This window comes from Grampus griseus (assembly GCF_964374135.1).
Source record: "Grampus griseus genome assembly, chromosome: 8".
Lineage (NCBI taxonomy): Eukaryota > Metazoa > Chordata > Mammalia > Artiodactyla > Delphinidae > Grampus > Grampus griseus.
Window position 1 is genome coordinate 23,426,788 of NC_139002.1, and position 27,779 is coordinate 23,454,566.

Here is a 27,779-nt window from a genome sequence, read left to right on the forward strand (position 1 = left end):
GGAGAACTTAACCATTGAAAGATGAGGGTTGAATGAAAAATACCCATGTCTTGTCACTCTTTCCACACCTCTGTGAAGTGAATTCTATACAATCACCCCAAATTCTCAGCAATATTTCAGCTCCAGTTGCCCACTGGGGTAACCTGCTCATTAATATACCTGGATTGTCTTCATTCTCTTCCCTGTATTACTTCCCAATTCCTACTTCTTGGCATATTTCCTATATAAAATACTTGTAACTCAAATTCTTAACTCAGTGTCTGTTTCTTCAGAAACTCAAATTAAAGACACACTGAAGCCATTTAGGGTCTTAGCTCCCAGAGAGTAATTTCACATACAGATAAAAGAATGAGAAGATTGGCAAAGCCTTTCTGTTCTCTGTATGTTAGAAAGCATATTATTTGCCCTAGAAGTTTCTCTTAAAAAATAAAAGAAGTAGACATAGCAGTATAGTGTTGAATATTTCTTACCTGACACATTTTATCAATGGATGTTCTTTCTAAACATTACCTAAGATTTTTCTTCCCACATTTTTCTGGTTAATGCTGTTCCCTCTCCTGCTCCCCCCAACCCCCAAACCATTAATTAAATGTCATTAAATGACTTAGGAGGAAAGAAGACAACATCTAAAAGAACTGTCAATTCCATCTGTGGAATAAAATATCAAAACCATGGTAAAGACAGTCATCTCTTGAAAGATAAGTGATTTTATTGAATACTATGAGTTTGGGTTTGAATAGCAACAAGAAAAAGTCCTGAAGTAAGAGAACACAAAATTTGTGTATAAATAGCACATTGGAAAGAGAATAGTAAAGGAGCCATACAACTCCAAACATGAGGATAGCTGAAAATTTGCATAACTGGTGATGGGAAGGACAAGTGAAAGGGACATAAATGTGAAGTATAGTGAGCCCTCTGTATCCATGGGTTCTGCTTTTGCATAATAAACCATCTGCTAATCAAAACTTTTGCAAAAACATTCTAGAAAGTTCCAAAATATCAAACTTGAATTTGCCTCACACCTGCAACTACTGACATTGTATTTACATTGTATTTACAACTATATACATAGCATTTACATTGTATTAGGTATTACAAGTAATCTAGAGATGAGTTAAAGTATATTGGAGGATGTGGAGCATATTCATAGGTTATGGGCAAATATATGCCATTTTATATAAGAGACTTGAGCATCCACAGGGTTTCCTGGAACTAATCTCCAACAAATACTGAGAAAAAACTGTACTACAAGGAACAGAGAGGAATCAGTGACTAGAGAACCTGAAATCTGCCCACATGGGCATCATTAATCAAAAGTGGTGCCAAGTCAATGTACACAGGACTTACGTTGCCATTCAAGTGAGCAATGTGAACCTCCTGCAGGGTAGAGTCCTACAAACTTTTCTATAACCATCCTGTGAGGATCGCCCTCAATATCTGATCCTCAATGGCACATTGATGATTGAGTAGGAATGCCATTTGCCTGAGCTAATATTTTGCTCAGCTCTTTCCAAATTAAAGTGACTCAGAACACTGACAAATCCTTCAAAACAATGGTTTGATAACCTGGATAGGCAAAACAGATGGAGACAATAAAGGGAAGCCTCCACCCTAATTTCTTTACTTGAATGGGGACTAAAGAGTATCAGCTCAACATTTCCCTTTGCCCCAGGCCAGGAGAATGGTGAAACCCACCAGTATTATACAGAGCTTGTCTGGCAGTGGGTAAAATACGTTGGCATAAACATAATACAGTAAAGAATTAAAGTTTACTGATTGCCAATATTTGTTAGCATAAAATAAGAATGATAAATTTAGGAGCTTCAAGATGGCAGAAGAATAAGACGTGGAAATCACCTTCCTCCTAACAAATACATCAGAAATACATCTACATGTGGAACAACTCCTACAGAACACCTACTGAACACTGGCAGAAGATCTCAGACATCCCAAAGGCAAGAAACTCCCCTCGTACCTGGGTAGGGCAAAAAGAAAAAGAAAAAAAAAAAGACAAAAGAATAGGGACAGGACCTGCACCTCTCGGGGGGAGCTGTGAAGGAGGAAAGGTTTCCACACATTAGGAAGCCCCTTTGCAGGCAGAGACTGCGGGTAGCAGAGGGGGGAATCTTCAGAGCCATGGAGGAGAGCGCAGCAACAGGGGTGCGGAGGGCAAAGTGGAGAGATTCCCGCACAGAGGATCGGTGCCGACCAGCACTCACCAGCCAGAGAGGCTTGTCTGCTCACCCACCGGGGTGGGTGTGGGGATCCCAGGGAGAGGACTGGGGTTGGCTGTGTGAACACAGCCTGAAGGGGGCTAGTGCGCCACGGCTAGCTGAGAGGGGGTCCAGGAAAATGTCTACAACCGCCAAAGAAGCAAGAGACTTTTTCTTGCCTCTGTTTCCTGGTGCGCGAGGAGAAGGGATTAGGAACGCCTCTTAAAGGATCTCCAGAGACGGGCACAAGCCGCGGCTATCAGCACACCCCAGATATGGGCATGAGACGCTAAGGCTGCTGCTGCCACCACCAAGAAGCCTGTGTGCAACCACAGTGCACGATCCACACTTCCCCTCCCGGGAGCCTGTGTAACCCACCATTGCCAGGGTCCCGTGATCCAGGGACAACTTCCCCAGGAGAACGCATGGCGCGCCTTAGGCTGGTGCAACGTCATGCTGGCCTCTGCCGTCACAGGCTCGCCCCACATCTGTACCCCTCCGTATCCCCAGACTGAGTGAGCCAGAGCCCCCAAATCAGTGGCTATTTTAACCCTGTCCTGTCTGAGCGAAGAACAGATGCCCTCAGGTGACCTATACGCAAAGGCAGGAACAAATCCAAAGCTGAATCCAGGAGCTGTGTGAACAAAGAAGAGAAAGGGAAATCTCTCCCAGCAGCCCCAGGAGCAGCAGATTAAATCTCCACAGTCAACATGATGTATCCCGCATCTGTGGAGTACCAGAGTAGACAAAGAATCATCCCAAATTGAGGAGGTGGACTTTGGCAGCAATGATATATTATTTTTTTTTCCTTTTTTCTCTTTTTGTGAGTGTGTATGCATATGCTTCTGTGTGTGATTTTGTCTGTAGAGCTTTGCTTTTACCCTTTATCTTAGGGTTCTGTCTGTCCGTTTTGTTGTTTTGTTTTTGCTTTATTTTAGAGTATAGTTTTCAGTACTTGTTATCATTGGTCGATTTGTTTTATGATTTGGTTGTTATTTCTTTTTTTTATTATTAAAATTTTTTTAATAATTATTTTTTGATTTCTATTTTTAAAACTTTTTTATTTTATTTTATTGTTTTGTTTCCTTCTTTTTTTCTCCCTTTTCTTCTGAGCCATGTGGATGACAGGCTCTTGGTGCTCCAGCCAGGCATCAGGGCTGTGCCTCTGAGGTGGGAGAGCCAAGTTCAGGACACTGATCCACCAGAGACTTCCCAGCCCCACGTAATATCAAACAGTGAAAATCTCCCAGAGATCTCCATCTCAACGCCAAGTCCCAGCTCCAATCAACGACCAGCAAGTTACAGTGCTGAACACCCTATGCCAAACAACTAGAAAAACAGGAACAGAACCCCAACCATTAGCAGAGAGGCTACCTAAAATCATAATTAGATCACAGACACCCCAAAACACACCACCAGACGTGGAGCTTCCCACCAGAAAGGCAAGATCCAGCCTCATCCACCAGAACACAGGCAATAGTCCCCTCCACCAGGAAGCCTACACAAACCACTAAACCAAACTTAGCCACTGTGGGCAGACACCAAAAACAATGGGAACTACGAACCTGCAGCCTGCGAAAAGGAGACCCCAAACACAGTAAGATAAGCAAAATGAGAAGACAGAAAAACCCGCAGCAGATGAAGGAGCAAGGTAAAAACCCACCAGACCTAACAAATGAAGAGGAAATAGGCAGTCTACCTGAAAAATAATTCAGAATAATGATAGTTAAGATGATCCAAGAACTTGGATAAACAATAGAGAAAATACAAGAAAAATTTAACAAGGACCTAGAAGAACTAAAGAGCAAACAAACAATCATGAACAACACAAAATAAAATTAAAAATTCTCTAGAAAGGATGAACAGCAGAATAACTGAGGCAGAAGAATGGAAAAGTGACCTGGAAGGGAAAATAGTGGAAATAAGCACTGCAGAACAGAATAAACAAACAAAGAATGAAAAGAATTGAGGACAGTCTCAGAGACTTCTGAGACAATATTAAATGCACCAGCATTCAAATTATAGACGTCCCAGAAGAAGAAGAGAAAAATAAAGGGACTGAGAAAATATTTGAAGAGATTATAGTTGAAAATTTCCCTAATATGGGAAAGGAAACAATTAATCAAGTCCAGGAAGCACAGAGAGTCCCATGCATGATATATCTAAGAAGAAACATGATGAGACACATATTAATCAAACTATTAAAAATTAAGTACAAAGAAAAATATTAAAATCAGCAAGGGAAAAACAACAAATAATATACAAGGGAATCCCCAAAAGGTTAACAGCTGATCTTTCAGCAGAAACTCTGCATTCCAGAAGGCAGTAGCAGGACATATTTAAAGTGATATAAGGGAAAAACCTACGACCAAGATTAATCTATACAGCAAATATCTCATTCAGCAACTTTTTTTTAATCTTTACTGGAGTATAATTGCTTTGCAATGGGGTGTTAGTTTCTGCTTTATAGCAAACTGAATCAGTTATACATATACATATGTTCTCATATCTTTTCCCTCTTGTGTCTCCCTCCCTCCCACCTCCCTATCTCACCCCTCCAGGCGGTCACAAAGCACAGAGCTGATCTCCCTGTGCTATGCAGCTGCTTCCCACTAGCTATCTACCTTATGTTTGGTAGTGTATATACGTCCATGCCTCTCTCTCGCTTTGTCACAGCTTACCCTTCCCCCTCCCCATATCCTCAAGTCCATTCTCTAATAGGTCTGTGTCTTTATTCCTGTCTTACTCCTAGGTTCTTCATGACATTTTTTTCCTTAAATTCCATATATATGTGTTAGCATACGGTATTTGTCTTTCTCTTTCTGACTTACTTCACTCTGTATGACAGACTCTAGGTCTATCCACCTCATTACAAATAGCTCAATTTCGTTTCTTTTTATGGCTGAGTAATATTTCATTGTATATATGTGCCACATCTTCTTTATCCATTCATCCGATGATGGACACTTATGTTGTTTCCATGTCCTGGCTATTGTAAATAGAGCTGCAATGAACATTTTGGTACATGACTCTTTTTGAATTATGGTTTTCTCAGGGTATATGCCCAGTAGTGGGATTGCTGGGTCATATGGTAGTTCTATTTGTAGTTTTTTAAGGAACCTCCATACTGTTCTCCATAGTGGCTGTACCACTTCACATTCCCACCAGCAGTGCAAGAGGGTTCCCTTTTCTCCACACCCTCTCTAGCATTTATTGCTTCTAGATTTTTTGATGATGGCCATTCTGACTGGTGTGAGATGATATCTCATTGTAGTTCTGATTTGCATTTCTCTAACAATTAATGATGTTGAGCATTCTTTCATGTGTTTGTTGGCAGTCTGTATATCTTCTTTGGAGAAATGTCTATTTAGGTCTTCTGTCCATTTTTGGATTGGGTTGTTTGATTTTTCATTATTGAGCTGCATGAGCTGCTTATAAATTTTGGAGATTAATCCTTTGTCAGTTGCTTCATTCAGCTTTGATGGAGGAATTAAAAGCTTTACAGACAAGCAAAAGCTAACAGAATTCGGCACCACCAAGCCAGCTTTACAACAAATGCTAATGGAACGTCTCTACGCAGGAAACACAAGAGAAGGAAAAGACCTACAATAACAAAACCAAAACAGTTAAGAAAATGGTAATAGGAACGTACATATTGGAAATTACCTTAATTGTAAAAGGATTAAATGCTTCAACCAAAAAACGTACATGGGCTGAATGGATCCAAAAACAAGACCTGTATATACGTTGTCTACAAAAGACCCACTTCAGACCTAGGGACACATACAGACTGAAAGTGAGGGGATGGAAAAAGATATTCCATGCAAATGGAAATCAAAAGAAATCTGGAGTAGCAATTCTCATGTCAGAAAAAATAGACTTTCAAACAAAGACCATTACAAGAGACAAAGAAGGACTCTACATAGTGATCAAGGGATCGATCCAAGAAGACAATATAACAATTGTAAATATTTATGTAACCAACATAGGAGCACCTCAATACATAAGGCAAACACTAACAGCCATAAAAGGGGAAATTGACAGCAACACAATCATAACAGGGAAATTTAACACCCTGCTTTCACCAATGGACAGATCAACCAAAATGAAAATAAATAAGGAAACACATGCTTTAAATGATACATTAAACAAGATGGACTTAATTGATATTTAAAGGACATTCCAGCCAAAAACAACAGAATACACTTTTTACTCAAGTGCTCAAGGAATATTCTCCAGGATAGATCATATCTTGGATCACAAATCAAGCCTCGGTAAAGGTAAGAAAATTGAAATCATATCAAGTATCTTTTCTGACCACAATGTTATGAGACTACATATCAATTACAGGAAAAATCTGTAAAAAATACAAACAGATGGATGCTAATGATACACTATTTAATAGCCAAGAGATCACTGAAGAAATCAAAGAGGAAATCAAAAGATACCCAGAAACAAATGACAATGAAAACACGATGAACCAAAATATATGGGATGCAGCAAAACCAGTTCTAAGAGGGAAATTTATACAAATACAATCCTACCTTAAGAAACAAGAAACATCCCAAATAAACAACCTAAACTTACACCTAAAGCAATTAGAGAAAGAAGAACAAAAAATCCCTAAAGTTGGGCTTCCCTGGTGGCAAAGTGGTTGGGAATCCATCTGCCAATGCAGAGGACATGGGTTCGAGCCCTGGTCTGGGAGAATCCCACATGCCGCAGAGCAACTAGGCCCGTAAGCCACAACTACTGAGCCTGTGCGTCTGGAGCTTGTGCTCCACAAAAAGAGAGGCCACGACAGTGAGAGGCCCATCCACTGTGATGAAGAGTGGCCCGCTTTTGCCATAAATAGAGAAAGCCCTTGCACAGAAACGAAGACCCAACACAGCCAAAAATAAATAAATTAATTAATTTTTTTAAAAAATTAAAAAACCCCTAAAGTTAGCAGAAGGAAAGAATTCATAAAGATCAGATCAGAAATAAATGAAAAAGAAATGAAGGAAATGATAGCAAAGATCAATAAAACTAAAAGCTAGTTCTTTGAGAAGATAAACAAAATTGATAAACCATTAGCCAGACTCATCAAGAAAAAAAAGGAGAAGACTCAAATCATTAGAATTATAAATGAAAAAGGGGAAGTAACAACTGACACAGCAATAATACAAAGGATCATGAGAGATAACTACAAGCAATTATATGCCAATAAAATGGACAACCTGAAAGAAATGGGCAAATTCTTAGAAAGGCACAACCTTCAAAGACTGAACCAGGAAGTAATAGAAAATATAAACAGACCAATCACAAGCACTGAAATTGAAACTGTGATTAAAAATATTACAACCAAAAAAAGCCCAGGACTAGAAGGCTTCACAGGCAAATTCTATCAAACATTTAGAGGAGAGCTAACACCTATCCTTCTCAAACTCTTCCAAAATATAGTAGAGGGAGGAACACTCCCAAACTCATTCTACAAGGCCACCATCATCCTGAGACCAAAACCAGACAAAGATGTCGCATAAAAGAAAACTACAGACCAATATCACTAATGAACATACATGCAAAAGTCCTCAACAAAATACTAGCAAACAGAATCCAAGAGCACATTAAAAGGATCATACACCATGATCAAGTGGGTTTTATCCCAGGTATGCAAGGATTCTTCAATATACACAAACCAATCAATGTGATACATCATATTAACAAATTAAAGAAGAAAAACCATATGATCATCACAATAGATGCAGAGAAAGCTTTTGACAAAACTCAACACCCATTTGTGATAAAAAACCCCCAGAAAGTAGGCATTGAGGGAACTTACCTCAACATAATAAAGGCCATATATGACAAACCCACAGCCAACATCATCCTCAATGGTGAAAAACTGAAAGCATTTCCACTAAGATCAGGAAGAAGACAAGATTGCCCACTCTCACCACTCTTATTCAACATAGTTTTGGAAGCTTTAGCCACAGCAATCAGAGAAGAAAAAGAAGTAAAAGGAATCCGAATTAGAAAAGAAGAAGTAAAGCTGTCACTGTTTGCAGATGACATGATATTATACATAGAGAATCCTAAAGACACTACCAGAGAACTACTAGAGCTAATCAATGAATTTGGTAAAGTAGCAGGATACAAAATTACTGCACAGAAATCTGGCATTCTTATACACTAATGTGGAAAATCTGAAATGAAATTAAGAAAATACTCCCATTTACCATGCAAAAAAAATAATAAAATACCGAGGAATAAACCTACATAAGGAGACAAAAGATCTGTATGCAGAAAAGTATAAGACACTGATGAAAGAAATTAAAGATGATACAAACTGATGGAGAGATATACCATGTTGTTGGATTGGAAGAATCAGCATTGTGCAAATGACTATACTACCTAAAGCCATCTACAGTTTCAATGCAATCCCTATCAAACTACCAATGGCATTTTTCACAAAATTCACAATTTGTATGGAAACACAAAAGACCCAGAATAGATAAAGCAATCTTGAGAAAGAAAAACAGAGCTGGAGGAATCAGGCTCCCTGACTTCAGACTATACTACAAAGCTACAGTAATCAAGACAGTATGGTTCTGGCACAAAAACAGAAATATAGATCAATGGAACAGGATAAAAAGTCCAGAGATAAACCCACACATATATGGTCACCTTATCTTTGATAAAGGAGGCAAAAATATACAATGGAGAAAAGACAGCCACTTCAATAAGTGATGCTGGGAAAACTGGACATTTACATGTAAAATAATGAAATTAGAACACTCCCTAACACCATACACAAAAATTAATTCAAAATGGATTAAAGACCTAAATGTAAGGCCAGAAACTATCAAACTCTAGAGGAAAACATAGGCAGAACACTCTATGACATAAATCACAGCAAGATCCTTTTTCATCCACCTCCTAGAGAAATGGAAATAAAAACAAAATAAACAAATGGAACCTAATGAAACTTAAAAGCTTTTCCACAGGAAAGGAAACCATAAACAAGATGAAAAGACAACCCTCAGAATAGGAGCAAATAGTTGCAAATGAAGCAACTGTCAAAGGATTAATCTCCAAAATTTACAAGTAGCTCATGCAGCTCAATATCAAAAAAACAAACAACCTAATTCAAAAATGGGCAGAAGACCTAAGTAGACATTTCTCCAAAGATGATATACAGATTGCCAACAAACACATGAGAGAATGCTCAGCATCATTAATCATTAGAGAAATGCAAATGAAAACTACAATTAGATATCATCTCACACCAGTCAGAATGGTCATCATCAAAAAATCTACAGACAATAAATGCTGGAGAGGATGTGGAGAAAATTGAACCCTCATACACTGTTGGTGGGAATGTAAATTGATACCACCACTATGGAGAACAGTATGGAGATTCCTTAAAAAACTAAAAATAGAGCTACCATATGACCCAGTAATCCCACTACTGGGCATATACCCTGAGAAAACCATAATTCAGAAAGAGTCATATACCACAATGTTCATTGCAGGTCTATTTACAATAGCCAAGACATCGAATCAACCTAAGTGTCCATCTATAGATGAATGGATAAAGAAGATGTGGCATATATATACCACGGAATATTACTCAGCCATAAAAAGAAACCAAATTGAGTTATTTTTAGTGAGATGGATGAACCTAGATTCTGTCATACAGAGTGAAGTAAGTCAGAAAGAGAAAAACAAATACTGTATGTTAGCTCATATATATGGAATCTAAAAAAATAAATAAATAAATAAAAATGGTCATGAAGAACCTAGTGGCAAGACCAGAATAAAGACACAGACCTACTAGGGAATGGACTTGAGGACATGGGGAGGGGGAAGGGTAAGCTGGGAGAAAGTGAGAGAGTGGTAGTGTATATATGGACATATATACACTACCAAATATAAAATAGATAGCTAGTGGGAAACAGCTGCATAACAGAGGGAGATCAGCTCGTTGCTTTGTGACCAGCTAGAAGGCTGGGATATGAAGTGTGAGGGGGGGGGGGGACTCAAGAGGGAAGAGATAAGGGGATATATGTATATGTATATGTATAACTGATTCACTTTGTTATAAAGCAGAAACTAACACATTATTTTAAAGCAATTATACGCCAATAAAAATGTTAAGAAAAATAAAAGAATGATAAATTTAATACATTTTAGTAGATAAATCAAGTGTGTTGGCCCAGGCCATGGCATATTAATTCTTTTTCCTAACATATTAGCCAATCCCTATGGTAAAATAATTTATTCCCTTACCACATATTTATCACATATCTAATATGATATTTCTGTGGAATGGAATATGCTATTTCTGTGGTAGGAAGTTTCTGGGTCTAAGTATTATATTGTTCTAGGGAATTTTCCCTGGTCTTCTTTTTTGTCTACACTCTCATTAAGTTTGATGATTTAAATTTTATATATGAACTGATTACTCTTTATTCCATATCCCTAGCCTAGTTCTTTCCTTTGATCTCCAGACTTAGATATCTAACTGCTTACTAAATATGTCCATTTATATGTCTATTAGTGATCTAGAATTATATCTAAAGGAAATTTCTTCACCACTGCCCACTCTAGTTACCTCCTCCACAAGTCTTCCTAAACTAGTAAAATGCCCAAAATCTAATCTGTCCTGGAATTCTTGGTTTTTCGAAAAATCCAAACCATCACACTTCAGATCCAAACCATCAGATGTTCCCTTGGATCCATTTCCAAAATGTAGTTAGTATAAATCTCACGACTTTTCCCGACCTCCACTGCTAAACCCAAGTCTAAGCCAGAGTTATCTTCTACCTTGATTACTGCACTAACCTCCTCATTTGTCCCCCTGTCTCTTTTCTTGACCCACTTCTGTCCATTTTCTTCACAGGAATCAAAGTGATCTTTTAAAACTGTAAAAAGGTCATAGGTTACTGCCCTGAATAAAGTCATCAATGATTTCCACCTAAACATAAACTAAAAGTCAGATCCTTCTTGTGGCCTAGAAGTCCCACATAACTGAGAGTTCATATCTTATTTTGTTCCCTCAAATTGACTGTACTCCAACCACATTTGTCTTCTTTCATTCCTATCTCAGAGCCTCTCCACTTGCATTTCTCTCTCATCTAGAAGGATATTTCCTCATCTGCTCTTGTTTTAGATCTCAGCTCAAATATGACCTCCTCAGCAATATCTTCTCAGGTTACACCTTTGTCCATCTCCTCACCCCAACCCAGTCTCTTTGTCTTACTTTAATTTCTCCATAGAACTTATCACTATTGGAAATTATAATAATGATAGTTTATTTATTTTGTGCTTATTGTCTGTTTCTCACTCAAATGTAAATTACACAAGGGACCTTGTTTTTTTTCTGCTATATCTGTAATATCTAGAACAATACTTGGCACATAGAAGTCATTAAACAGATGTAGAGCTCTGTAAAATAAAGCTCAATATCAGTAAAATGTTCTCAGGAGTCCTTCAGTAAACCAAATGGTGTCTTTTATATTTTCAATGAAGAAAGTGATCACATAGGTAACTATTAACAAATGCCTTTTTGACTATTGTGAGGCATGGCCAAAATGGTGGAAGAAAGATCTTAAGCTCACCTTTTCCCGTGACACACGAAAATTACAATTATTTACAGATCAACTATTGATGAGAAAGACCAGAAGACTAGCAAAAAAGATCTTCCGCAATTAAAGACAGAAAGAATTAACTATAATACAATGCACGAGAGGGGTAGAGACGTGGTATAGTCAAGATCCATACCCCGGGGTGGGCGCCACACAAACGGGAGGATAATTACAATTGCAGACGTTCTCCCCACATTGAACTCCCCAGCCTGGGGGTCCTACACTGATAAGATGAACCCCCAAAATGTTTGGCTTTCAAAGCCAGTGGGGTTTACTTTCAGAGAGCCAGAGAGCTATGAGAAATAGAGACTACAATCTTAAAGGGAACACAGAATCTCATGCCCTCTAGGACTCAGGGCAAAAGGGATAATGTGAAACATCTGGATCAGAGCCACCTACTGATCTTGGAGAACCTCCCAGAAAGGTAGGAAGCAACTGGAGCTCACCCTGGGGCTATACATGCTTGTAGCAGCTATTTTGATGAGCTAGTTCTGCCACAATGACACTAGTGCTGGCAGGGACCATTTTGGAATCCTCCCTTTAGATTATTAGCACAAGGACCTAGACCTACCCACCAGCCTGTTGCCACCAATACTGGGAAACCTCAGGCCAAGACAAGTAGCAAGTTGGGTCGGGATACGGTCCCACCCTCCAGCAGGCTGGCTGCCTTAAGACTCACTGAGCCCACAACTGCCCTGGGACTTGGTCCTGCCAACCAAAGGAACAACAACACCAGGATCTCCAGAACCTTGCAGACAAAGACACCAGGACCTGGCTCCACCCACCAGTGGGCAGGCACCAGCCAGGTGCCCCAGGCCCAGGCTCTGCCCATGAGAGGAACAAAATGCTAATTCCAGGACACCCAGGGCCCTGCAGCCAGAAACACCAGGACCCGGCTCCACCAACCAGTGTACTGGCACTAGCCACAGGACATGGTCTCACCCATCAGTGGGTGGGCACAAGCGCCAGGACAACTGAAGCTCCACAGCCTGCCATGTCAGGATCCAGCCTACCCACCAGCATGCTACTCCAGCTCTGGGGCAACTTGGAGCCAGCCATCCTGAGGTCCAGCCCCTCCCACCAGCAAGATGACATTACCTTTATGACAACCTAAATCCTGCACCCAGCCATGATAGGAACTGGCCCCAGCCACCAGAGGAACAACAACAGCTCAGGGACCCTCATATCTCTGCAGCCAGAGACCCTGAGACGTGGCTCCACTTATCAGCAAGTCAACTCCAGTCCTGGGACACCCAGGGCCCCAGCCCCACACACCAGCAGGCTGACAGCAGCTTCAAGATCCCTTAGACCACTCAGTGCCACCCTGAAATCCAGCCCCACCCACCAGCAGACCAACATTAGATCCAGGAACCCCAGCCCTGTAACGAATCACCCCAGCACTGGGCTTCACCTACCAGCAAGCCACCCAGGTATCCACAGCCAGCTGCCACATGACTTGGCCCCACCCACCAGTGTCCAGAAGCCTCTGAAAAAGACAGGCCTGGAAACCAACTGGACCAGGGGCCAACCATAAATACCAGACTGCCCAGAGTAGTCAGCCCACCACTAAAGAAGGACCCACACAGCCCAGATAAGGAGCACCCCTAGAGCATTTAGCACTGGTGACCAGAGAGGAGTGCACTGCTGAGAGGCATAGGATGTCTCCTACAAAATCCACTTTTCCAGGTTGGGAAAAGTAAACAACCTCCCAAATATATAAAAATTGAAAGAGGAAAAATGAGGTGACAGAAGAATATGTTCGAAAGAAAGGAATAAGATAAAACCCTAGAAGAAGTAAGTGAAGTGGAGATAAGCAATCTACTGGACAAAGAGTTCAAGGAAATAATCATAAAGATGTTCAAAGAACTAGGGAGAAAATTGGTGGAACAGAGTGAGAAGTTAGAAGCTTTTAACAGAGTTAAAAAATATAAAGAACAACCAAACAGAAATGAAGAATATAATAACTGAAATAAAAAGTACACTTCAACAGTAGATTAAATAATACAGAGGAGCAGATCAGTGAGCTGGAAGACAGAGTAGTGAAAATCACTGAAGATGAACAGATGAAAGAAAAAAGAATAAAAAGAAATGATGACAGTTTAACAGACCTCTAGGACAACACCAAGTGTAGTAAAGTTCATATTGTAGGGGTGGCAGATAGAGAAAAGGGAGAAATAAATGCAGAACATATTTGAAGACATAATAGCTAAAATTTCCCTACTTCGGAAAGGAAACAGACATGTAGGTCCAGAAAGCACAGAAAGTTTCAAAAAAGATCAACCCAAAGAGGACCACATCAAGGCACATTGTAATTAAATGGCAAAAATTGAAGATAAAGAGGGAATATTAAAAGAAGCAAGGGGAAAAGCAACAAGTTACATACAAGTGAACTTCCATAAGGCTATCACCTAACTTTTCAGCAGAAACTCCATGGGCCAAGAAGGAGTGGCATGATATATTTAAAGTGATGAAAGGCAAAACCCTACATTTGAGAATACTCTACTGGGCAAGGCTGTCCTTCAGATTTGCAGGAGAGATCAAAAGTTTTACAGAAAAGCAAAAGTTAAAAGAGTTTAGCACCACAAAACCAGCTTTACAAAAAATGTTAAAGGGAATTCTCTAAGTGGAAAAGAAAAGACCTAGAAATGTAGAAATATAAAAATTACAAAAGGAAAATTCTCATTAGTAAAGGAAAATATATAGAAAAAGTAGCAATAAATCTCATATAAAGCCAGTAGGAAGGTTAAAAGCAGAAGTGATAAAATCAACTATATCCACAATAAGTGGTTAGGGATTCACAAAACACATAGCTGTAAAACATGTCAAAAGCAGTAATCAGGTGAAGGAGAGTAAAAATACAGAGCTATTAAATTGTGTTTGAACTTAAAAGATCAGCAACTTAAAATAATCATAGATAGAAAGAAAGATAGATGATAGATAGAGAGGTAGATTGCTATATTTATAACTCAGTGTAACCACAAGCCAAAAATCTATAATAGATACACACACACAAAAGGGAAAGGAATTCAAAATAACACAAAATATAGTCATCAAATCACAAGTAAAGAGAGAAAAAGAAGAAGAATGGAATAAGAAAGAACCAAAAACAACAAAAACAATTAACAAAATGGCAATTATTGATAGGGATCAACAACTACTATCAATAATTACTAGAAATGTGAGTGGACTAATGCTCTAATCAAAAGACAGAGTGGCTGAATGGATACAAAAACAAGATCCATGTATATGCTGCTCACAAGAGACTTCAGATCTAAAGATGCACACAGATTGAAAGTGAGGGGATGGAAAAAGGTATTCTATGCAAATGGAAATGAAAAGAAAGCTGAGGTAGCAATACTTATATCATATAGAATAAACTTTAAAATGAAGACTGTAACAAGAGACAAATAAGGAAATTACATAGTGATCAAACCATCAATCCATCAAGAAGATATAACAAATGTAAATATCTATGCACCCAACATAGGAGCACCTAAGTTGCATAAAACAAATATTAACAGACATAAATGGAGAAACTGACAACAACACAATAATAGTAGGAGACTTTAATACTCCACTTACACCAATGGAAACATCATTCAGACAGAAAATCAATAAGGAAACAATGGCCTTAAACAAAATATTCAATCAGGTGGACTTAACAGATATATAGAAAGCATTCCATCCAAAAGCAACAGAATATACATTCTTTTCAAGTGCACATGAAACTTTCTGAGGATAGATCATATGATAGGCAACAAAACAAGTCTCAGTAAATTTAAGAAAATTGCAATCATACCAAGCACCTTTTCTGACTACAATGCTTTGGGACTAGAAATCAACTACAAGAAAAAAATGGAAAAAACACAAACATGTGGAGGCTAAATCATATGATACTAAACAACCAATGGATCACTGAAAAAATCAAAGAAGAAATTACAAAATATCTGGAGACAAAAGCAAAACACAATGATCCAAAATCTATGGGGCACAACAAAAGCAATTTTAAGAGATATGTTTATAGCAAAACAAGGCTATCTCAAGAAGCAAGAAAAAATATCAAATAAACAAGCCAACCTTACACCTAAAGGAACTAGAAAAAGATAAACAAACAAAATGCAAAGTTAGTAGAAGGAATGAAATCATAAAGATCAGAGCAGGGGCTTCCCTGGTGGCGCAGTGGTTGAGAGTCTGCCTGCCAATGCAGGGGACACGGGTTCATACCCCGGTCTGGGAAGATCCCACATGCCATGGAGTGGCTAAGCCCATGAACCATGGCCACTGAGCCTGCACGTCTGGAGCCTGTGTTCTGCAGTGGGAGAGGCCACAACAGTGAGAGGCCCGTGTACCGCAAAAAAAAAAAAAAAAAAAAAAAAAAAAAAGATCAGGGCAGAAATAAATGAAATAGAGACTAAAAAACAATAAAACAAATCAATGAAACTAAGAGCTGGTTCTTTGAAAAGATAAACAAAATTGGTAAATTTTAGCCAGACTCATCAAGAATTAAAGAGAGGGTCCAAATCAATAACATCAGAAATGAAAAAGGAAAATTTACAACTGACACCACAGAAATACAAAAGATTATTACTAACAATTATATACAGATAAAATTAACAACCTAGAAGAAGGGGACAAATTCCTATAAATGTACAATCTCCCAAGACAGAAATAGAAGGAGAAATAGAAAATATGAACAAACTAAATAACAGCAATGAAACTGAATCAGTAATCAAAAAATTTCCAACAATGTCCAGGACCAAATATGAATTCTACCAAACATTTAGAGAAGGGTTGACACCTATTCTCTCATACTATTTGAAAAAATTGCAGAGGAAGGAATGCTTCCAAAATCATTCTACAAGGCCAGCATCACACTGACTCTAACACCAGACAAATATATCACACAAAAAGAAAGTTACGACCATACTACCAATGAACATAGATGCAAAAATCCTCGACAAAATATTACCAACCGAATTCAATAATAGATTAAAAGGATCATACACCATGATCAAATGGGGTTTATCCCAAGGTTGCAAGGATGGTTCAGTATCAGCAAATCAATCAATGTGACACATCACATTAATAAGTTGAAGAATAAAAACCATGCGATCATCTCAGTAGGTGCAGAAAAAGCTTTTAATAAAATTTAATATCCATTTATGTTAAAAGCTCTCAACAAAGTAAGTATAGAGGGAATATACCTCAACATAATAAGTGCCCTGTTGACAAACCCACAGCTGACATCATACTCAATGGCAAAAAGCTGAAAGTATTTCTCTAAGACCAGAAAAAAGACAAGACTGTCCACTCTCACCACTTTTATTTAATAGAGTATTGGAAGTTCTTGCTATGTCAGCCAGACGAGAAAGAGAGATAAAGGAAATCCAATTGGAAAGGAAGAATTAAAATTGTCACTGTTTGCAGGTGTCAAGATACCATACTCAGAAAATCCTACAGGTACCACTAAAAAACTACAACCCCAAATAGCCAAAACAGTCCTGAGAAAGAAGAACAAAGCTACAGGTATCATATGCCTTGAGTTCAAACTATACTACAAAACTACACTAATCAAAAGAGTATGTACTGGAACAAAAACAAGCACACAGATCAATGTAACTGAATAGAGAGCCCAGAAATGAATTCACTTTTATATGTGCAATTAATCTATGACAAAAGATGTAAGAATATACAGTGGGGAAAATACAGACTCTTCAATAAACTGTATTGGGAAAAGTGAAAAGCTACATGCAAATATTTGAACTGAACTGCTCTCTCACACTATGCACAAAAACAAATTCAAAAGTGGTTTAAAGACTAGTGTAAGGTCTGAAACCATAAAACTTCTACAAGAAAATGTTTACAGTAAGCCCTTTGACATTGATATGATTAATATTTGGTGGTGGTGTCTCCTCAGGCAAGGGAAACAGAAGCAAAAATAAACAAATGAGAGTGTATCAAACTAAAAAGCTTTTGCACTGCCAAATAGGTTTTCTTCCAGGCCCTAATTAGAACTGTAAATATGTGTTTCTCCTATTTCCTGACTGATACTTATTGATAAATTTCTAGGAAGGTAGATTATTGAATTACAGGGTTTGTGAGAATATACCAGAGAGGAAGGAAAAATGTATTCTTTCAGATCAATTGAATCTGGTTGAATAGATTTTTGTGTAGAAAAGCCCACAGTTTCCATTCCTCTGTCAAGTATACTTACATTGTCACTCCCAGAATCACTGAAGTTCATCATGTTGAACAGTGCTCTTCCATTCCACATGTGCTAGTGTCACTAATGCTGTAGCTTTGGAGTATCAGATAGTATATCATCTTGCTCCCCCTTCCTATGCCAACACATTCTAAGCTGTTGCCTTCTCTCTGACTCAGTCATCCTGTCCTACTCTACATATTCTGCACCTTCTCCAGACTTCTCTGGGTGAGATACCCTACTCCATCTCTCCTGTTATGGACTAAGTGTTTGTGTCTCCCCAAAATTCATATGTTGAGGCCCTAATTCTCAGTGTGATGGTATTTAGAAATAGGGCCTTTGGGAGGTAATTAGCTTATAAGAATAGGACCCTCATGATGGGATTAGTGCCCTTATAGGAAGAAACACCAGCAAGCCTTCTCTCTCTCTCTCTCTCTCTCTCTCTCTCTCTCTCTGCCTTGTGAGGACGCAGTGACAAGGCAGCTATCTGCAAGCCAGGAAGGGTGTCCTCATTAGGAACCAAGGAAAAAAGTCACTGAAGAATTCTATACCTTGTAAAATGATTTTTCAAAAATGAAGGTTAGGGCTTCCCTGGTGGCACAGTGGTTGGGAGTCTGCCTGCCGATGCAGGGGACACGGGTTCATGGCCCGGTCTGGGAGGATCCCACGTGCTACGGCTGGGCCCGTGAGCTGTGGCTGCTGAACCTGTGCGTCCGGAGCCTGTGCTCTGCAACGGGAGAGGCCACGGCAGCGAGAGGCCCGCGTACCCCCCCCTCAAAAAAAGAAAGTTAAATAAAGATATTCACATTTAAAAATAAAAGAAACTGAAAGAATTTGTTGCTATCAGATCTTCCCCTCAAAGAAATAAAGAATGTCTTTCAGGGACACCATATAGGAACTCTAGTCTATGGAAAGAAACAATATCACCAGACATTTTAAGTATCTGATATATAAATCAGAATCTAGAGTAGATACAATATTTCATCTAAAATGTTCAGTTTTCAACAAAAAAAATGAGACAAAGAAACAGGGAAGAATGACCAATACTTAGGAAAAAGCAGTGTTTTCTTCTCTAACTTAAACAGATATAATTGTTTAAAACAATAATTATAACACTTTATTGTTGGATTATAACATATGTAGGTGTAATGTATATGCATGAAGGAGGAGGAAGAAATGGAACTTATTGTAGCAAAGTTGGTATATTGTAATAGAACTTTTGTATTTACCTGAAGTAGATTTCAATAAGTTAAATATGAATAATCTCTAGAACAACTAAGAAAATCACTTAAAAAATATAGCTAAAATGAACAAAAAGGATGGTACACTAACAAATATTTTTAAATGCAGAAGAAAGAAGTAAAGAAAGAAAGAAACAAAATGACATGTGATATATAGAAAACAGACTGCAAAATGGTAGAGGAAAATCCAACTGTATAAAAAATTACCTTAAATATGAACAGATTAACCATTCCAATCAAAAAGCAGAGGTTGTCAGACTAGATATAAAATCAAGAAACAACTCTATTTCTCTATTAGACAAACAATTTAGATTCAAAGGCACAAATAGTTTGAAAATACAAGGAGAGTAAAAGATATACCATACAGACAGTAATTATAAGAGAACTGGAGTAGCTATATTAATATCAGACAAAATGGACTTTAATAAAGAAATATCACTAGGGACAAACAGGATATATCCTAATGATAAAAGGGTCAGCAGGAATAACCATAATGTATATGCACATAAGAAAATGTCTCAAAATGCATGATGAAAAAAGTTAGATTTGAAAAGAGGAGTAAAGAATTCAACATTTATAGTTATATATTTGAAAGCTCCTAGATATAAAATAAGCAAGGATATATAGGATTGAATGGCACTATAAACTATCAGGGCCTAATTGACACATAGAACATTTCATGCAATAACGAAATACACATAATTTCCAAGCACAAATGGAAAATTTTTCAGTTTATGCAATATTCTAAGACATAAAACAAGTCTCCATAAATCGAAAAGGATTGAACTCAGGCAAAATTTGTTCTCCAGTCTCTGAATCAAATTAGAAACTGACTACATAAAGAAATTTGATAAATCTCCAAAAATTGGGGGGTTTAAATAACACACTTCTAAGTAATACACAGTTTGAAGAAAAATAAAAAAGGTAATATTAAAACATCTTTAATTGAATTAAAATGAAAACATGACATATAAAAATTTTTGTGATGCCACTAAAGCAGTGATTAGAAGGAAATTTAAAACTTTAAAGTTTATATTAGGATAAAGGAAAGAACTAAAATCAATAATTAAGCCTCTATATTTGGAAGTTACAAAAAGATGAGCAAACCAAACCTAAATTAAATACAGGAGAAAATAATGAACATCAGAGTTCAAATCAATAAAACAGAAAAGAGAAAATAAATCAATAAAATCAAAGAATCAGAATTATTCTTTGAAAAGCCCCCCAAATTGAAAAATTTTATTTATTAACTGGCAATGAAGCTAGACACGAAAGAGATCAAATTACATGATTCCATTTATATAAAGTTTAAAGACAGGTAAAACTCATTAGTCAGTGTTAGAAGTAAGGATAATGATTGGAAAGAGACATAAAGAAAAACTTCTAGGAGTCTGTAATTTAATTTTGTTGTTGTTGTTGTTGTGGGTTGTGATTATGTTAGTGTGTTCACACTTTTAAAATTCATGGAGCTGTTCATTTATCAACTGTGAACTTTTCTGCATGGGTTATACTTTAATAAATATTTTGTTAAAATTACAAAACACAGTGGATAGTTTTAAAGAATAAACACAACTAAAGAGAGAAGTAAAGACCAGGAAGAGAAATATGAATAGAAAAGTTATGCAATATGCAAGAGAGACAAAGGGGTGGAAACATGAAAGAGAGATTAAAAAATAAGGCCATTGAAATTCATAGAAAACTTATCAAAGTGACAAAAATCCTTAAATAATCCTGTAACTATTACAGATATCTAATGAGTAATCGTCAATCAACCAACAAAGCAAGCACCACAACTAGACAGCTGTGCAGATATGTAACCACCTCTCTTAAGAAACAGAAAAGCTTAGTCTTATACAACTAGAAAAAAAAAAGAAAATAGAAGAATAGAAGAATAGAATAGAAGAAAAAGGATATTTTACACATAAATAGAAACTTATACAACACACTGTCTAGTGGAAAACAGTAGAGAAATAAGGGATTCTTCAGAAAAATGTACTATGACAATTGGAAACCTAATTTGTGAAGTAACAGAATTAAGCAGGGAAGACGAAACAATCACAGGACTAAAACACAATGTTGTCTCATGGTTTTCTCCAAATGCAAGTATTTTCATTGTTATTTTCCCAATTTTGGCTACATGCTGTAATGCAGGCAGATTTATGACACTGTCATAAATATAATACTTACAGTAAGAAAAACACTCTTGTAATCATTGAATTATCACTCGAGTGCCACTCAGTGTAACTGTCATCGTCAGAACGTTCTTTTCATGCCAGGTAAATATTCGATAAAGAATATTTTTGGACTTGGTTTAATTGTAATTCCCACTGAGATATTGTATCTGTAGTGCTTGTGTCTAAAACAGTTAAACCATTGCCATAATGATTCTGCAGTTCTTCAGTTACCTTCTTGCGATGGATGAGCTGAACTGAATCTATCTGACAGAGCTCTCTTTTGTTCAGAGGTTAGGGTATCTCAGCTCTAGGAGAATGACTTGAACTGGTTTACATTAAATTTGTGGCTTCCAATTAGAATAATATACAGCTCTGTAAGAAAACTACCCCTCTCAATACATATAAAGAATAAAAAGAAGCTATAAGTAATGAATAATTGAAGAAATGATATAATCTCTGATTTGGAGACTAATGAGACAGAAAAGGATTATTTACATTTGTGTTTAAACTCCATGACCTCACTATCTGTAGAGAAAAAAAAAGAAAGAAAATTAACTGGCTTTACTCTGTGGAGAAAAAAGTCAACCCTTGATTGCTATAATTAGAATTTTATTCAAAACAGCTATAATTTAGTTATTTAAAGAATTATTATATGTGTTACTTGCAAAATAAATGAAACTGTGAGTTATTGCCATGGAATTTTAATTAAATTAGTTTCATTTGTCAAAAAATATGCTGTTTACATTTTAGGAGAGATGAACCAAAATAAAATATAATATAAAGAATTCCATCTCAAAACCCTGCTAGCCCTTGTCAGCACCACTGTACATCCTCATAGGATGTGCTTGGGTGTACATTTCAGGTAAGGCTATAACCTGATCAATGCACCGTTGTAGAAAACACAGAGGAACTGCTCTTTGTAAGCCTGTCAGCTAAGCAAACAATCATTCTATTTCATAAAAGGGATGAGACCTAATTGATCAAGGCCATCTTGAAGTTTATGGAGCCACTGTGACAAAGAGCAGACACCTGAGCTCTGTTATAAATGAAACATCAGTTGGGCTTTGGAGAACTCATGGACAAATGTGGAGCCATAGACATGTCTAGAGAAGATTCAGACATTAGGGCAGGTACATGACACCCTAGTACAAAAGCTGCAAGGCTAAATTTACCTAAACTGATGAACCAATAAGTTGTCAAATCCTTTCATTTTCACAGTGCTTCTTGCATCCTTGTCTTCCTTTACATTTTGCTACCACAATCCTAGCTCAGGCCCTCATTACTTTTTCTTTGGAATAATGGTTTAGAATATGATAAGGGTCTCTTTCCTGATATTGCTGCCTCTGTTTTTGCCTCTAAACTGCCCTCTATACAACTGCTGAATTACCACCCTAAAGTTCATGTTACATATTCTGATCTGTTATATCTGTTCCCCAAATCTTTCCATGGTTCCCTGATGCCTCTTTTTATTCTTTCATGCCATATACTCATAGTCTAATCTCTCACTAACATATAATCTCCCCAAACTGCATTACTTGCAGCTTGATTGTGCCTGCAATTTTCTTTTCTCCTTTGCAAATCAAATTCTCCTACTCATCCTATAAGACTCACTTCACTTGCCTTCTTTTGTCTACTTCTTTTCATGACAGGCTCCAAAGCCCACTTCTCCATCTGTAAAGCTGATCACATTGTATTCCAGTGATTTAGATTTACATATTTCTGCTTCTAAATGTAAGCACCTTGAATTCATGGGTTGCCTCAGTACCTAACACAAGTGTTTTTCTGACATGAATATTGCTTGATACTTTGTTTACGTTAAAGAGTAAGACAAAGTGAAAGAAGGCAAATGTATGTTGCAACTTTACTCATTTTTTTCAGTGACAGGAGTGACTTCTTTACTGATTTGGATAATAGTTTTGAATACTGGACGAATATTTTCTGAAGTTTTTGTGCTACAGTTGACGCTTGAATAACATGGGTTTGAACTTTGGGGGTCCACTTACACTCAGATTTTTATCATTAATACCTATTTAGTTATGGTTGGTTGAATCCATGGATGCAGAACTGGACACAGGGTTGACTGTAAAATTACACATGAATTTTCAACTGCATGCGGCAGCGCCCCCTAACCCCCATTTGTTCAATGGTCTACTGTATTTATTTAACAGTTACAGACATGACATACTTTCAAGTATGTAAATACACCCAGTGTATTTACAGTGTAAATACACCCACCACAGCTGATTCAAACTACAAATATAATGCCCCTCAATGCAAAGCCAGGAGGTGACGTGCAGTAGCACAGCATTATTTCCACTATAGAGATTCAATAGAGTAAATAGCATTCAAGCATAGAGAATAGTAAAATATAGAAAAATAATTAGGGAATGGTGATTTTTCAGTGTCCTTTTACTAATGTATCTTACTTAACTCTAAGTTTATATAATTTAATTTTTAACAGTGACTGTTTAACCAATTCACAAAACGCCTGAAAATTTAACAGTTGACTCATGAGATTGTAGAAGTCAGCTGCAACATAGCACTGAATTATTGTTGTTGCAAACACTATACAAAGCACCATGGGGAATATAGAGTAGGTGCTCAGAAAACTTTTACTAATTTAAATACAATCTGATGGTTTGTCACATACCATCATCTCTAGGTTCTGCTGGGACATTTTCAAAGATAAGTATAAGATCTGAATTTACTCTGGGCCCTATGACCTGAGGATGGGATTAGATGCTCACATCACTAACTTTCTGAAGCTCAACACTGCCTTGGAGATTACAGGAGAGGGAGAGAAAGGGTTTTCCCATTAGGTTACCTTGAAACCAACATTTTTCCTACAAATAGAGTAGCATATGCCTTGTATCCCTGAATGACTCAATGATCAAATGTTCCTTGGATTTTCTTGGTACTACTTTGGTATTATTAGGAGTCTAAAATGCCATAGGCCCCAGATGTTTGAGTTAGAAATCAAAGACGGTATATAATGGTTAAATTTTTGCAACCACATTGATCTATGTTAAAATCCAATCTTGCCCTGACAAATTTTGTAATCTTAGGTAAATCATTAACTTAAGTGAGTTTTCTTACTAAATGAGCACTAAATTATTGGTAATTGTAAGGAATCAATAAAAATCAACTAAATGAAAATTATGCAGGCCCAGGGATTCAGTCGTTTGATGAACTGGGTATGTGCAAGGAAATTTCAATGCCCCTCCACCTCCACCTTCCCATATACACATCAAACACTATTTTTATTAATGGAGAAAATATTATATTTCTAACCCTCAAGAATCTCTCCTCTTCCTCACTTCCCATAGCCCTTTGCTATCTGGATAGACATTTTTAATTTAATTATATATGCCTGTACCTTGTTCTTTAATTTCTTTATATTTGTATATCTCGCTTTCCTACTTCTTTATCCTCTTCACCACTTCATATCACATGTCCGCCTATACCAAGCTAGACTGCAAATTCCTGAGGACTGTGATCTAAACATGAAAATTGTTCATGGACTTTCAGCAGTTTATAGTGTCTGGTAAAGGTTTAGACACCTGGTCATTTGTGAGTATCTGCAGAAGTTGATTCCCTAATTATGAGGCAAAAATAAAAGTTCTCCTAAATAAATACTTCAGGTTTTACAGGTTAAAGTGGTGACTCTTAGAGAATATCTAGTTTCATTTCCATTCACAGCTGGAGGTAATGGTCTTGGATAAGAAGTTGTCTTACTTGCTTCATTACCCAAAAAATGAGCAGTTATAGAAGAATACATAACCCTCAACTCCAAATCTTTTTTACTTGATGATTAAATCATATCATCATAGAGATAATGACCTGACACAGATTTTTCAAGAAAGACAAATGAATATTTTCCTCACTTTTTCCTTTTTTCTACCATAATCTTTCCTAAATAACCTGAAAACATATATCAAAACAGAAACAGAGTCACAAACTTAGAAAACAAACATATGGTTACTGAAGGGGAAAGGTGAGGAGGAGGGATAAATTAGGAGGTTGGGATTAACATATACACACTACTATATATAAAATAGATAATCAACAAGGACCTACTATATAGCACAAGGGAACTCTACTCAATACTCTGTAAAAACTATATGAGAAAAGAATCTGAAAAAGAATAGATATATGAATATGTATAACTAAATCACTTTGCTGTACACCTGAAACTAACACAACATTGTAAACCAACTATATTCCCATATAAAATAAAAATTAAAAAAAGAGAAAGAATCCTGCCATTTGCTACAATGAGGTTAAACCTGGAGGACATTACACTATGTGAAATAATCCAGACAAAGAAGAGAAATACTCTATTATCCTACTTATATGTGGAATTTAAAAACATTGAACTAATAGAACCAGAGAGTAGAACTGTGGTTACCAGGGCTTAAGGGGTAGGGAAAATAGGAATATGTTGATCAAAGGGTACAAACTTTCAGTTACAAAATGAGTAAATTCTGGGGATCTAATGTACAGCATGGTGACTATAGATAATCATACTTTATTTTATATTTGAAACTTGCTAAGAGAGTAGATCTTAAATGTTCTCACCATACCCCTTTTTCAAAAATGGTAACTATGTGAGGTGATGGATGTGTTAATTAGCTTCATTGTGCTAATCATTTCACAGTGCATAAATAAATCAAACCATCATGTGCATAACTTAAAGGTATACAATTTTCATTTGTCAATTACACCTCAATAAAGCTGAGAAAAATAAGATTAAAAATATATCAAGAAGAATTTAAAACAATTATCAGCACTTCATTAGCATATATGAACAAGGAATAGTGTTATGTAAAAAGAATTTCTAATGTTTTTTCACATTAATTTTAAAAAATCAAAGGTGAAAATGATGAGTCTGCTGGTAAAAATAAAGTTTACATATAGCTCACTTGAAACAAGTAATAATCTATCATGAAAATGATTCAAACCATGTTCCTGAGCATATTCAAATAATTCAGAGTAAGTCCCACTCTCTGTTATTAAAGTTTATGTCCAATTTTCAAGGTAAATTTTATTTATTTTAATTTTCTTTTTTCTTGGGATATAATTTATGTACAATATATCCTAAATGCTCAGTTCAATAAGATTTAACAATAATATACATCCTTGTAATCAATAACAAAGAGAAGATATAGAACATATCCATCACTCCAAAAAGTTTTCTAACGATCTTCTGTAACCAGTCTCTCAAAGGGAATTACTTTCTGAATAACAAGATAAATTCATTTTGCTTGTTCTAAAACCCTACATATTTGAGATCATACAGTGTGTACTCGTTTGTCTCTAGCTTGTGTCCCTCAGAACAATGTCTATGAGATTTAACCATATATTGTGTTTATCAGTAGTTTGTTCTTTTTACTGCTGAGTAGTATTACATTGATTAATATAACACAGTTTGCATGTAACTGTCCAGTTTTCCCAGCACCACTTATTGAAGAGACTGTCTTTCCTTTATTATATATTCTTGCCTCCTTTGTCATACATTAGGTGACTACAGGTGTGTTGATTTATCTCTGGGTTTTTTATCCTGTTCCAATGATCTATATTTCTGATTTTGTGTGAGTACCATACTGTCTTGATTACTGTAGCTTTGTAGTATAGTCTGAAGTTAGGGAGCCTGATTCCTCCAGCTCCATTTTTCTTTTTGAAGATTGCTTCAGCTATTCAGGGTCTTCTGTGTTTCCATACAAATTATAAAATATTTTGTTCAAATTCTGTGAAAAAATGCCATTGGTAATTTGATAGAGATTGCACTGAATCTGTAGTTTGCTTTGGATAGGATAGTCATTTTCACAATATTGATTCTTCCAGTTCAAGAATATGTTATATCTATCCATCTGTTTGTGTTGTCTTTGATTTCTTTCATCAGTATCTTACAGTTTTCTGAGTACAGGTCTTTTGCTTCCTTAGGTAAGTATATTCCTAAATATTTTATTCTATTTGTTGCAATGGTGAATGGGATTATTTCCTTAATTTCTCTTTCTGATCCTTCATTGGTAATCTATAGGAATGCAAGAGATTTCTGTGCGTTAATTTTGTATCCTGCAACTTCACCAAATTCATTTATTAGCACCAGAAATTTTCTGGTGACATCTTTAGGATTTTCTATGTATAGTGTCATGTCATCTGGAAACAGTGATAGTTTTACTTCTTCTTTTTCAATTTGGATTACTTTTATTTCTTTTTCTTTCCTGATTCTTTCCTGATTTCCTAGCCTGATTGCCATGGCTAGGACTTCCAAAACTATTTTGAATAAAAGTGGCAAGAGTGGACATGATTGTTTTGTT